Source organism: Hypanus sabinus, chromosome 14 (genome assembly GCF_030144855.1).
Source record: "Hypanus sabinus isolate sHypSab1 chromosome 14, sHypSab1.hap1, whole genome shotgun sequence".
Classification (NCBI taxonomy): Eukaryota; Metazoa; Chordata; class Chondrichthyes; order Myliobatiformes; family Dasyatidae; genus Hypanus; species Hypanus sabinus.
In genome coordinates, this window is record NC_082719.1 from 59,077,853 (window position 1) to 59,093,182 (window position 15,330).

The following is a 15,330-nucleotide window of genomic DNA, read 5'->3' on the forward strand; positions in this document are numbered from 1 at the left end:
TGTTGCTCCTCCAACCTGAGTTTGGCCTCATCATGGCAGCAGAGGAGGCCATGTATGGACATATCCGAATGGGAATGTGAAGCAGAGTTGAAGAGGGTGGCAACTGGGAGATCCTGTCTGTTGTGGCGGACAGAGCTCGACGAAGCGGTCCCCCAATCTGCATCGGATCTCGCCAATGCAGAGGAGGCCACACCGGGAGCACCGGACGCAATAGATTACCCCAACAGACTCACAAGTGAAGTGTTGCCTCACCTGGAAGAACTGTTTGGGGCCCTGAATGGTGGTAAGAGAGGAGGTGTAGGGACAGGTGTAGCACTTGCGCTTGCAGGGATAAGTACCAGGTGGGAGATCTGTGGGGAGGGACGTGTGGACCAGGCAGTCACAGAGGGAACGATCCCTGTGAAAAGCAGAGAGGGGTAGAGAGGGAAAGATGTCCTTAGTGGTGGGGTCCTGTTGAAGGTGGTGGAAGTTGCGGAGGATAATATGCTGGATCTGGAGGCTGGTGGGGTGGTAGGAATTTATATTCTTTTTAAAACAGAAAGAGAAGTCAAAATTCATCCCATCAGGTTGGAGGCTATCCAGATGGAATACAAGTTGTTGCACCTCCATCCTGAGGGTGGCCACATCTTGGCACAAGAGGAGGCCATGGACCGAGGTGCCAGAATGGGAATGGGAATTAAAATGTTTGGCCACTGGGAAGTTACGCGTTTGGTGGATGGAGCAGAGGTGCTCGACAAAGCTGTACCCCAATTTACGACAGGTGTCACCAATGTAGAAGAGGCTGCACTGGGAGCACTGGAATGAATTAGATGATCCTAGCAGATTTGCAGGTGAAGTGCTCCCTCACCTGGACTGTTTGGGGCTCTGAATGGAGGTGATGGAGGAGGTGAACGGGCAAGTGAATGGGCACTTCAGCTGCTTGCAGGAATAAGTGCTGAGAGACGAATAGACAAGGGAATCATGGATGGATCAATCCCTGCAAAAAGCCAGGGTGGGGGAGAGATAAAGATATGTTTGGTGGTAGAATCCCTTTAGACATGGTGTAATGCAGAGTATGGTGTGTTGGATGTGGAGGCTGATGGGGTGGTAAGGGCAAAAGGCAATGGGAAAATGGGGTGAGTGCGGAAGTTTAGGAAATGGAGAAGATGCGGGTGGAGGCAGCATCAATGATAAAAGGAGGGAAACCCCATTCTTTGAGAAAGGAGGAGATCTTTCTTGTCCTCGAAAGAAAAGCTGCATCCTGGGAACAGATGCAGTGGAGATGAAGGAACTGCATGAGATGAGAAAAGGGAATAGAATTTTTACAGATAACTGTGGGAATCAGTAGGTTTATCAAATATTTTGGTCAACAGTTTGGCTCCAGAGATTGAGAAAGAGAAATGGATGAAGTGAACTTAAGGTTGGAAGTTGAAGCAAGGTTGATGATACAGTCGGCCCTCCTTATCCGCGGGGGATTAGTTCCGGGACCCCTCGCAGATGCTCAAGTCCCTTATTCAACCTGTCTTTATCCAGTGGACCTTAGGACCCAGTGGAACCCCAGACCTGATTTAACCTGTCTTAGAGTGATGGACATTAGGACTGGGCGCCGGAGCTCTGAATGCGCAGTGTTTCTGCTCACGAAAATTATCACAACCATGATTGAAAATAAAGTGGAAATAATAAAGCGATTGCAAAGAGGTGAAACGCCATCGGTCATTGGAAAAGCATTAGGCTAGGTCAGGGGTCAGCAACCTTTACCACTGAAAGAGCCACTTGGACCCGTTTCCCACAGAAAAGAAAACACTGGGAGCCGCAAAACCCGTTTGACATTTAAAATGAAATAACACTGCATACAACGTTTTTTTTGCCTTTATGCTATGTATAAACAAACTATAATGTGTTGCATTTATGAAATTGATGAACTCCTGCAGAGAAAACGAAATTACATTTCTGCATGCAACAAAAACATTTTGAACTCCGAAAAAAAGACGTTGGGTTGAAAGTTACTTTTAAGTAAAATACTCAATGTCTATTTGAGTCCTTCTTGTATTTATGAAAAACGCCGAACTTAAATTTTCCGCCAGCAGCAAACCAAAAATAACATCAGCCAGCTGTCAGCCTGAAAAATAAAAGGACTATTTCACTGAACAATGAAAAAATATGAATATACATAAAATAATAGGCAATTAAAATATTTATCATACTTGGTTAATGGGATTTCTGCTCCTGGACCTCAGCGCACAGCGTCTGCACATCAGGGCTGTATGACGTCACCTTCATCTTTACACAGGATCGCAAGCTGTCATCTGTGAGGCGTGCGCGATGTTTGTTTTTAATAAAGTTCATGTTGGAGAACACCTGCTCACTTACATATGTGGATCCAAAGATCGACAGGACTCAAAGCGCATACTTTTTAATGTTTACATAAATGTCGGGCATAGCATTCCATGTTTCGAACACAAGTTTGTCCGGTTTTGGAAGGTTTTCAATATCACTCCATTTGTGTTTCTGAGCAAGAACGGCCTTCTGACGGGCAACATCTTCAAGGTCTGCTGTCAAGCGTCTAAACTTGGACACCCATATGTCTTTGTCGGCTATGTCGGCCAGTTCCATCTCAAGATCAGGTTGACTCACACCTGCCAATGCAGTCGTATTCAGTAGGGAAGGATCGATGCTTAGGGGAGTGACCGGGAAGGATAATGTGTTTTTTTCCTCTCTGAACTCACAGAAGCGTTTCCCAAACGATGTTTGCATTGCGATGATTGCAGAATGTAAATACTCCGAAATTATCATGTCGTGACCTTGTTTGAACTCTCTCAAATTGGGGAAGTGAGACAAAGTGCCTTTCTGTAAATCTCTGGCAAGCACTGTCAACTTGCGCTCGAATGCCAAAACATCCTCCATCATGTGCAGGGCTGTGCGTCCTTTCCCCTGAAGAGCTGTGTTCAGCGTGTTCAGGTGCGCTGTCATGTCTACCATGAAGTGTAGCTTTTCCAGCCACTCTGGCTGTTCCAGCTCAGGAAAGGTGAGCCCTTTGCTGCCCAGGAAAGTTTTCACTTCTTCCAGACACGCGACAAAGCGTTTCAGCACCTTCCGTCTGGACAGCCAGCGATAAAAACACGTTGTAGCGGTGTCAGTAAACTGCAGTCAAAGATAGCTTTATTCGAACTAAACAGCCTTGCTTTTAAGCCTCCCTCAACCCAGCCCCCATAGACGCAGATGCTGCAAAAGACGCGTACTCACAAACCCCCGTAGGCTATCTCCCTTAGCCGGAATGCTGGCTAATTGTGAGCCGTTTCGGATGTGCCAGGAAATGTGTCGCCAGACTTAGATTGTACAAGATCACCATAATCTTCAAATTTAGAATTACATTTCAAAAGCTAACAAACTAACATAAAATACATTTTAATTAAATACTGACCAATTATTTCCCAAAGCCACAGGGAGCCGCAGCACAGAGGTGAAAGAGCCACAAATGGCTCGGGAGCCGCAGGTTGCCGACCCCCGGGCTAGGTCAATCAACGATCGGAACAATTTTAAAGGATAAAGTGAGAAAGGCTCTGCCCCGATGAAAGCTACAATTATTACTAAGCAACGCACTGGTTTAATTATTAGGATTTGGGGTTTTGAGTTTTTGATTCTCCACATCAACCTGGCACAGTGGAGAGCGCACTAGGGAGTGATCAGTCCCGAGTCCCGAGAACTTCCGTTCCTAAGCCCAGCGCTGAAACATACGTTTCTTAAGTGTTTTATATGCATAGAAAGGTAAAATACATACTATATACTAAGACAAACGTTTGACTGACGCCAAATAATACCGGATGTACCAGTTCCGACTTACTTAGTAGGAGAACTTCCGATCTTTTTCGATTCCGATGCACGATAACCCACGCACATCCTCTGGTATACTTCAAATCATCTCTAGATTATTTATAATACCTAATACAATGTAAATGCTATGTAAAATGGTTGTTAATACTGCATTACTTAGGGAATAATGACAAGAAGAAAAAGTCTGTACATGCTCGAACAACAAGTGCTAGAAGAGCACTTCAGGGTTTTCGCGATTTGCGGTTGGTTGAATTCGCGGATGCGGAATCCGCGGATAAGGATTGTATTGACAATACAATACAATGTATTGTATTGACAATACAATACAATGTATTGTATTGACTGGATTGACAAGTTCAACATGGGTGCATGAAGCAGCATGAACGTAGTTGTAATGTAGTGGAGAAGGATTTGGGGAACACTACCAGGGGAAACTTGGAACATGGGGTGTTCTATGTAGAGAATGAAAAGTCAAGCATAGCTGGGACCCATGCAAGTACCCATGGCTGTCCCTCAAGTCTGGAGAAAGTGGGAAGAACCAAAGGAAAAATTGTTGAGGGTGAGGACCAATTCTATCATTCCGAGGAGAACAGTAGAGGAGGGGAACTGGTTGGTTCTTTTATTGATAAGGAAACAGAGAGCTTTAAGGCCTACTTGATGGGGGGGATAATAGTATATAGGGACTGGAGATCAATGGTGAAAATGAGGCAGTCAGGGCCAGCGAATTGAAAGTTAGTGAGGAAATCAAGAGCAGAGAAGTGTTGTGGATGTAGGTAGAAAGGGACTGAATCACGGGGGATAGAAAAAAATGATTCATTTTCTGTCCTATTTATTCCTCTTAAGAATTGCTTTATAAAAAGGACATTTGACCACTACATCTATACTGCTCACCACTCACAACTTAAAAAATATAAAAGAGGAGAATTTTAAAGGGAGGATGATACAACAATGGCTGACAAGGGAAGTCAAAGGCAGCATAAAAGCAAAAGAGAGGACATAAGATAGCAAAAATTAGTGGGAGGTTAGTAGATTAGGAAGCTTTTAAAACCAACAAAATGCAACTAAAAAAAGAGAGAAATTATGAAATATGAAGGTAAGTTCGCTAATAACATTAAAGAGGATACCAAAAGGATTTTTTTTCAGATATATAAAGAGTAAAAGAGAAGCGAGAGTGGATATTGGACTGCTGGGAAATTAGACAGGAGAAGTAGCAATTAGGGATGAAGAAATGGCAGGCGAACTAAATAAGTATTTTGCTTCTGTCTTCACTGTAGAAGACAATTGCAGTATGGCAGAAATACAACAGTGTAAAGGGAAAGAAGTGAGTGGAGTTGTTATTACTTAGGAGAAGGCGCTTGAGAAGCTAAAAGGTCTGAAGGTAGATAAATCACTTGGACCAGATGGTGTATACCCCAGGGTTCTGAAAGTGGTGGCTAAAGAGATTGTGGAGGCATTAGTAATGATCATACAAGAATTACCGGATCCTGGAATGTTTCTGGAGGACTGGAAAACTGCAAATGTCACTCTCCACTTTAAGGGAGGGATGCAGAAGAAAGAACATTAGAGGCCAGTTAGCCTGACTTCAGTGGTTGGGAAGATGTTGGAGTCCATCCTTAAGGATGAGGTTTCAGGGTAGAGTTCTTGGAGGCACATAATAAAATAGGCCAAAGTCAGTATGGCTTCCTTTAGGGTAACCTTGCCTGACAAATTTGTTGGAATCGCTTGAGGAAATAACAAGAAACATAAACAAAGGAGAGTCAGTGGATGATGTTTACTTGGATGTTCAAAAGGCCTTTGAAAAGGTGCCACACGAGAATACCTAACAAGGTAAGTGCCCACATATTACAGGAAAGTTATTAGCATGGATAGACTGGGCATACTTAAAGTGGAAGTTGGTAAATTCTTGATTAGTCAGGGCATCAAAGGTTAAAAAAAAGAGGTTTGAGAGGGATAATAAATCAGACAAGAATGGTGGTGAACTTGATGGGCCAAATGGCCTAATTCTGCTTTATGTCTTATGGTCTTATGAATTACTTTGTATAACTAATACTTGAATCTCCCAGTATAATAAGGCTAACCCAGAACACTCTTTTCTTCAAAATCAGAGAAATAGACAATCAAGCTTCCCTACCCTCACTTTCGGTGAACATGTGGAGCTGCCTATTTCCCTTTACATAATTCCACTCAAAAGTGAAATTCTCAAAAATAAATATACATGTTAAAATGACAAACAGCTGGTAAGCTACAATAATGTCATTTGGTGTTAATTAATTTTAAACTCTATGCAGCAAGAGTGGCAATTCTTGTTGCCCAACAGATTTTCAGCAGAACTTTTAAACTTTTGAAAGCCTCAAGAAACTGACTGGGATAAAATCAAGTTGTAACAATAGAGAATAAGATGAGTCATGTGGCAATTACTACAAGGTCATGCACAAATGTGATTACTTCAATCCAGTTTACACAATCTGCTTAACTATCAGCTGACAACTGCTCAAAAATGATTATCCAACAACTGTTGTCACAAGGCCATTCTTCATCCAATTTCACAGCAAACACCAGCTATTTTTAGATGTATCGTTAGCTGATGATCAAGTGGTGTTGGAGTTCTGATAAATAAATCTAATTGGCTTGTTGTCACCAGTGATAAAGGCTGACCTACTGTATTCAGTGACTTCACATTCCATTTTTCATTTCAGATTTACAAGTAATGGTAATAGTCTATTCTTTCTTAAAATCAGTCACTTGACTGGGCAGAAAAAGATAACATTATTTATATTTAATTAAATAAAATCATAAATTAGAAAACTAAAACTGTATCAAAAGGACATGGAAAAATAAAACTATAAATGAGTTCTGATCAATAACAATCTTACCATTTAGATCATATCAAGCATTGTCAATCCCTTACCAAACTATTTCTTTTACTTGGGAAAACCAAAGTCACTCCCCAATCCCACAGGAGCCCCGAATGCCTACAAATTTTACTTGGTTTGTAACTACTCCCACCACCGGTTTCTCCAAGCTCAGTGAGATTCACTGTTTATTCCTTGATGTATTCATCACTGAACCATTTGTCACATCACTTTGTTTCCAGATGCCAAATGGCATTTTCCAGAATTATTTCCCCTAAGGTACCTTCTCCCTTCTTCAAAGTTAGCAATGGTCATCAACCTTCCTCAGAAACCAAATTGAAATGTTTCTATCTTTGCAAGCTATCCAAGCTTTGCAAGTTGTGGGCCCAGTTCTGGTCAGTGTCCATCTCTCTTTTAGCTCCCTACTTAAGTTACTATAATGTTGAGGTACATCCTTAGATGTGCTGGGATACACATCATCAAGTGATTTAACCTGAGGTCATTGGGTGTTTTGGGTCTTTCAATATCAGACATGCTCACCCAGGTGAGCCAACCAGGACTGATCAGGATCAGGCTTGTGTCGCAGTAACATTGGTCTGTGGGTCACAATTCTCAATCCACAGCCATCTGGAGGCCAGCTCAGCAGCCTCTGTGATGGTCCTGATGGCTCATTTCTTTGCAGCCCCCATAATGCCAAGGAGAGAATAGGTTCTGCACAGTGAGCAGCCAGCAAAACCTCTACAATCAGTTTTCTGCTCCTTTCAAACTGATGAGGTATCTCTAATCAATATGAAAAGAACTCTTTGTTTGACAGCATCATGCTATGTTAAGCTAGTTATACTGCATAGTCTTCCACAAGATAGACCAAATGAGGATTTAAAAGGGCAGTAATAGAGAGACTTAAATAAACAAACATATAATTCTATGTTAAAATGGAAAATACATTAAAAAAAACTTGGCTTTATTAATGGAGCAAGAGTGCAGAAGCAGGGATATTAAGCTAAACTTTTACAAAAGCGCTGACTTGGCATCATAAAAATATTGTGTTCTTATTGTTGCACCAAAAATGAGCAGCATAACAAATTATGCATGATATTCTTGGAATTTTTTTGGACAGACTATTGAAACAGAGCCACTTATACAAGTACTTTAGTCTTGAATTCCTTCATCTTTGCCGTTCCAAATGCATTGATTTACACTGGGAAATTTAGTTGCTGAACCCATACCAGATTAGGTCTGATCAATTGAGAGGAAATAAGCCCAGAACAGAAAGGCACGTTTCAGGTAATTTACATGTTTTGATTTGATGAGTTAACTTAAATATGTATAATTGATAACTTAAAAACAAATAATTTGAATACATTGGAGAATGTTAACTTTGATATATGACATTTAAAATGTATGCCTTTTTAGTGGTTTTTAATTTTTAAATATTTGTAAATACTAGGAAGATTCAATGTCCTTTTTACAATTTTGTCAGCCACTAAGTGGGTGGTGTAGTTTAACAAGCTGCAAAGCATTTCTAGGTATGAGACAGCTGATTGACAGGAAGGTCATGTTCTGCATAGGGCTTCAGTGATCAAGAGTGGTTTTGTAGCCCAGTTGTTACAAATAACCTGGGAAGCAAAGGAAGATGAAAAATAACATGCAAGTATTCCTTGATTTATGAATTTTTCCTTTTACACCATCAAGATCTTGGGATGCGTGATGGCCTAGTTGATTGTTAGCACCAGGCTTTACAGTACCAGTGACCGGGGTTCAATTCCTGCCACTGCCTGTAATGAGTTTGGACATTCTCTCTGTGACCACATGAGTTCTTCCGGGTGCTCTGGTTTCCTCCCACAGTCCAAAGATGTACCTGTTGATAGGTTAATTGATCATTGTAAATTGTCCTGTGATTAGGCTACAATTAAACTGGGGATTGCCGGGCAGCACAGCTCGAGGGCCTGAAAGGGCCTACTGCACGCTGTATGTCAATAAATAAATAAATAGATTTGAGTTGATTTTTTAAAGATGCAAAGATATATTTAGATATTACAGTATGATCGATGCATAGACTTTAGTAAGGCATTTGACATGAGATCACTTGGAAGACTGGTCCAAACTCATGGGATTCCTAGTAAATCTAGCTTGGCAATAAGAGATAGAAGGTGATGATAGAGAGTTGCTTTTGTGATAAGAACCCCTGACCAGTGGTGTACCACAAGCATTGGTGCTGGGACCCTTGCTGTTTGTTATATAGAGGGCCCAACTCAACAATAGAGCTCCTCTTAGGGAACAAGTAACTGAAGTGGCATTCAATGAGCACTTTGGCTCTAGTGACCATAATTTCATTAGCTCTAAGACAATGACAGAAAAGGATAGATCAGGTTCACATGTTAGGGTCCTGCACTGGAGCAGGGTTGATTTTGGGGAAATTTGACAGGATCTAGCAAAGGTCAATTGGGTAAGCCTGTTTGAAGAGAAAGGAACAAATGACAAGCAGCAGAATTTTAAGATTGTGATACAAATGTCCAGGAGCAGCACATTCCTATTAAGAGTGAAAGATAAATCTGGCAAGCTTAGGGAACCTTGGCTGCCGAGAGATATTGAGCAATGACAAGACTAAGAATGCACAAAAGAAGGAAATCTGGATGCAAAGCGAGAGTATGAGATGGATCTGGCAGGTAAAGTTAAAAGAAAATCCCAAGAGTTTCTATAGCCATATTAACAGAAGAAAGGTGGATAGAGAGGAGGTAGGTCTTCTGAGTGATCAGTAGGGCTATCTCTCTCAGGCCTCAGGAGATGGTTGGAATTTTTAATAAATATTTCTACTCCATGTTTACTCAGTATTAAATCATGGAATACAAGTGGAAATGTTTTGGAGAAAGCTCCTATTACCAGGGAGAAGATATTTGCAATCTTACACCAACCACATTAAGGTCGATAAATCCCCAGAGCCTGACAAAATGCCATGAACTTTGTGGGAGGCTACAAAGGAAACAACGGAGGCCCTCGCAAAGATATTTGATTCATCATTAGCCACTGGTGAAGTTCTCAAGGCTAGTAGATGGCTATTATTATTTAAAGAGGACAGCAAGGACAAGCCAGGGAACTGCAGTTAACTTGACATCAATAGTGGGGAAGTTACTGGAGGGGATTTTGGGGGACAGGATCTACCAGTATTTGGACAAACACAATCCAATTAGCAGGAGTCACCGTGGCTTTCCACATGGAAAGTCATACTTGATTAACCTTTCAGCTTATTTGAAGAAGTAACCAAAAAGGTGAATGAGGATAGAACAGAGGATGGTGTCTATTTGGACTTTACCATAGCCTTCATCAAAACCTCACAAAGGGAGGCTGGTCTGGAAGATTAGGACTCATGGAAATAAGGGAGCTAAGCTAGATTCAAAATTGGTTTGGTGGTAGGAAGAGGGTGGCTGAAGGTTGTTTCTCAGAATGGAGGCTGGTGATCAGCACAGGGGTTAGTGTTGGAACCCCTCTTTTTCATTACTTATATGAATGATTTGGATGCAAATGCACAAGGCTTGATCAGTAACTTCACAGATGACACAAAATTAGAAATTATTATCAATAGTAAAGAAAGTTATCATATCCTGCTAATTGTTATATGGTTATATCATAGATTATAAGAGATCCTGATCAGTTAGGGAAGTAGGAGAGCAGTCCAAAATGGATTTCAATAAACACGAGTGAGCTGATGCATTTTACGGTTTATAAAGTTAAACCAGTGTAGGAGTTACACAATGAATGGTAGTGCACTAGATCGTGTAATAGAACACAGGGACTTAGTAGGACTAGAAGTACAATAGAGTACAAGGGCATGGTTCAGTGAAAGCAGTGTCACAGGTAAGAGAGGGTGGTGAACAAGATGTTTAGCATGCCGGCCTTTATCAGTTAGGGCACTGAGTTTTCGAACTGGGGCATTATACTGCAGCTGTTTCAGTCATTTGTGAGGCCACACTTGGGACAGAGTTAACTTATGATAGTAAAGATGTGGTTCATCTAGAAACAGAGCAGAAAAGATCTTAGAGGTTGTTGTCAGAACTAAGAGCCTGGCCGCACTGGTCTTTATTCCTTATAACACAAGAGAATGAGGAGCAACCTTATAGAAATGTTTAAAATGATGAGAGACAAAGGCAAGGTGGATGGTTCAGTTCATCCCAGTTAATCCCAGGGTAGATGAGTCCAAAAACAATTTAGGGAAAGAGGGAAAGATTTGTAAAGAACTAAGAGGGCAACTTTTTTCTTTCAGAGGGTGGAGAGTTCATGTTAAAAGCTGCCAGAAGAAGTGGTTCAGGCAGGTACAATACTACCACTTAAGAAGCACTTGGATAGATATATGAAGGGATATGGGTGAAACGGATATGGGCCAAATGCAGGAAACTGGGTCTCACGGAATGGGCACAGCGGTTGGCATAGATTCACTGAACCAAACAGTATGCATCCATGTTGAATTGCCCAACATCTCTATATAAATTAACAGCTTTGATACACAAGGTATAGAGAGGCGAGAGTGGATATCAGACTGCTGGAAAGCAGTGCTGAAATGGTAGTAATGGATGACAACAAAATGGCGGACAAACTGAATAAGTATTTTTATCTGTCTTCACTGTGGAAGACACTAGCTGTATGGTGAAAGTTCCAGGTGTCAGGGGCATGACATGTGTAAAGTTACCAAAACTAGAGAGAAAGCTCTTGGGAACCTAAAAGGTCAGAAGGTAGACAAATCACCTGGACCAGATGGTGTACACCCCAGAGTTCTGAAAGAGGTGGCTAAAGAGATTGTGTATGTATTAGTAATGATCTTTCAAAAATCACTAGATTCTGGAATGGTTCCAGAAGACCAAAAAATTGCAAATGTCAGTACACTCTTCAAGAAGAGGGAGTGGAAAAAGAAACCATAGGCTAGTTAGTCTGATCTCAGCGGTTAGGAAGATGTTGGGAGTCGATTATTAAGGATGAGGTCTCAGGGAACTTGGAGGCACATGATAAAATAGGCCATAGTCAGCATGGTGTACTCAAGGGAAAACCTTGCCTGAGATACCTGTTGGAATTCTTTGAAAAAGTAATAAGCAGGATAGATAAAGAAGAATTGCTCGACGTTGTCTACTTGGATTTTCAGAAGGCCTTTGACAAGGTATCACACATGAGGCTGCTTTACAAGCTACGAGCCCATGGTATTCCAGGAAAGACTCTGGCATGAATAAAGGAGTGGCTGATTGGCAGGAACAAAATGAGCCAAAGTGAGCGCGTAAAGGGAGCCTTTTCTGGCTGGCTGCTAGTGATGTTCCATGGGGGTCTGTGTTAGAACTGATTCCCGTCATATGATTTGGACGATGGAATTGATAGCTTTGTTGCAAAGTCTGCAGATGAAATGAAGATAGGTGGAGGGGCAGGTACTTTTGAGGAAGTAGAGACGCTACAGAAGGACTTAGACAGATTAGGAGAATGGGCAAAGAAATGGAAGATGGAATACAGTGTTGTGAACTGTATAGTCATGTACTTTGGTAGAAGAAATGAAAGGGGTGATTATTTTCTAAATGGAGGGAAAATACAAAACACTGAGGCACAAAGCAACTTGGAAGTCATTGTACAGGATTCCCTAAAGGTTAACTTGCAGGTTGAGTCTGTGGCGAGGAAAGCAAATGCAATGTTAGCATTCATTTCAAGAAGACTAGAATATAAATGTAAGGATGTAATGTTGAAACTTTATAAAGCACTGGTGAGACCTCACTTGGAGTACTGTGAGCAGGTTTGCCCCCTCCCCCCACTTATCTTAGAAAGGATGTACTGAAACTGGAGAAGGTTCCAAGGACGATCACAAAAATTATTCCAGGATTGAATGGCTTGTCATTGCAGAGCATCTGATGACATTGGGCTTGTATTCAGTAGAATTCAGATCAATGAGGGTGACCTCACTGAAACTTATTGAAATGGTGAAAGGCCCTCATGAGAGTGGACATGGAGAGGATGCTTCTAATGGTGGGAGAGTCTAAGACCAGAGGACACAGCCTCAGAATAGATGGGTGTCCTTTTAGAACAGAGATGAGGAGGAATTTCTTTAGCCAGAATAGTGAATTTGTTGGAATTCTTTGCCATAGGCAGCTGTGGAGAGCAAGTCTTCATGTATATTTGATAGATTGATAGATTTTTGAAACGGCCAGGGCATGAAGGGACATGGGGAGAAGGTAGGAGACTGGGGCTGAGAGGAAAGTTGGATCAGCCACGATGAAATGGCAGAGCAGATGTTACTGGCCAAATAACCTAATTCTGCTCCTATATCTGATGGTCTTATATATAGTGATGATGAGGATATGCAGATGACAGAAGCATCGGTAGGGCTGTTGATAGTGAAGTAGTCTCTGTCTACAGAGATATTATCAGCTGAAAAGGAGCAGAGCAATGGCACATGAAATTTACTGGTGCTGAATGTGAAATGATGCATTTTGGGAGATCAAATAACACAGTAAATTCCTGGGCATTAGTGAGTATTGAGGAACATAAATACAACAGTCCCTGAGGTTTGTAGCACAGTGGAATGGTAAAGACATATGGGATGTCAGCCCTCTTTAGCAGCAGCATAGAATATAGTAACAAGAAATTCATGGAAAGCTTGATAAAACAGTGGTGAAACTGTTTTACCATCTGGAATATTATATGCATCTTTGGTCACTATGTTATAAAAAGGATGTGATTGCTCTGGAAATGGTATGTAGAGCAGATTCATCATGATAGTGACTGGAATGGAGTGCCATAATTATGATGAAAGATTGGATAGATTCAGTATGTTTTCCTTGGAGCAGAGAAGACTAAGGGAGGACCAAAGAGAGGCACGCAAAATTGCGAGAAACCTAGACAGAGTAAACAGAAGTAAACTTTTTCCTATCACAAAGGTGCTTATAATCAGACATAGGTTTAGAATAAAGGTCATAAAATACAGAGGGAAATTTTTCCTCCACTCAGGTGGATGGAGTTTTGAATGCATTCATGAGAGAATTGGAGATTAAAATTTCACAACTTTCAACAAGCATCTAAATGAGCACTTGAAGCACCAAGACACAAATGATTAATTACCACATGCTGGCAAATGGGATCAGTATAGAAAGAACACTGAACAGAACAGCACAAAAACAGGCATTTCAGCTCACCATGTCTGTGTCAAGCATGACAGTAATATAACCAACACATATGCTGCATGTGGTCCATATCCCTTTGTTTTATGGCTGTTCATATGTCTAGCTAAATGCATCTTAAACTTTGCTATCATACCTGCTTCTACCACCTCAACTGTGTAATTCATTTTAGGCTGCAAATTGACAGAGAAACTCTTCACAATTATAGATTGTCTAATGCTGCAGTTAATTTATGGTTGGTTAGTTTTTATTTAGTGATTCCATTCTATATTTATCTTTGTGCTTAAATCAAATTACAACTTGTCAGTCCTCACTCACCAGTCCTTACAGTCAAATCAATGTAGAAATAGAAATTATCACACCAGGGAGTTTAAATACCTTTGGTTTAGACAAAAGCTCACATAAATACGTCCCAAAATTACATTTACAAGGTACACAATCTGATTTAGCCAAATTCACATTGATAGTACAAAGCATTTTGAAACAACACATTGAAAAAAATTAAAGCAGACTTATTTTCTTCGAAAGAACCAACCCCAAATGTAAGTTGCAATACAACAGAACTTCAAATCAAAGATTTTTTTAGAATGCCCCAGAAAATTACCAAAGGCCATTAATTCCATGATTTACTATAATGATAGCCTGAATTGTGTGGTAGTAAGACCTTAAGACCTGTACAGGAGCAGATTTAAGCCATTTTGTCCATCGTGTCTGCTCTGCCATTCCATCATGGCTGATTTATTATCCTTCTCAACCCCATCCTCCGGACTTCTCCCCATAACCTTTGATGCCCCAACTAATCAAGAGCCTATCAACCCCTTCTTTAAACATACCTAATGAACTGGCTTCCACAGCTATCGGTGGCAATTAATTCCACTGATTCACCACATTCTGGCTAAGGAAATTCCTTATCTTGTTCTAATCTGAGGCTGTGTCCGCTGGTCCTCAACAACTCTACAGTAGGAAACATCCTCTCCATATCCACTCTACAGAGGACTTTCATTTTAGGCCTAATAGTAATAAAATTATTCATGTTTGCAGCACTGCTCCAAGAAAATAATAATAACTTCAATATTTCTGCATAAAGTTTTATATATAAAAATCCAGAAATAACTTAATAATTCAATCCTCCATCATAAACTTTATTTTTACAACCACAACAAAATCAAGGAAAAAATCAACTGAACTAATGGCAATTCTAAATAATTATAAACTTTAGAAGTGATATTTTTTCTTGCTGCACAAGGTGCATGGTTAAAAATCAGCATCTTCCCAAGCTATAATAACTGCTTAGAGTGCCACGAGGCCTTAAGATAACTACACAAGTTATAGGAGGGTTCCATTCCTATGAACTGCTCATAACCTAAACAGTCTGCATGTTAGAAATGCTGCCCTGTACTGAGTTCCAACAAGACAAACAAGTCCCACAGACATGCAGCAGCTAGCAAATAGTCTGTTGGTCTCCTAAACACTCACTCTGTACAGGATTCACATACATCCAGCATTCATAAACTGGGGAAAATCCTGTA

General features: G+C 40.8%; 1 protein-coding gene across 2 annotated transcripts in view; it reads right to left on the reverse strand.

The window, feature by feature from the left end:
* The window catches only part of LOC132404789 (CCR4-NOT transcription complex subunit 7), a 47,069-nt gene that overhangs the window by 18,673 nt on the left and 13,066 nt on the right, over positions 1 to 15,330 (reverse strand). The window lies entirely within an intron of this gene.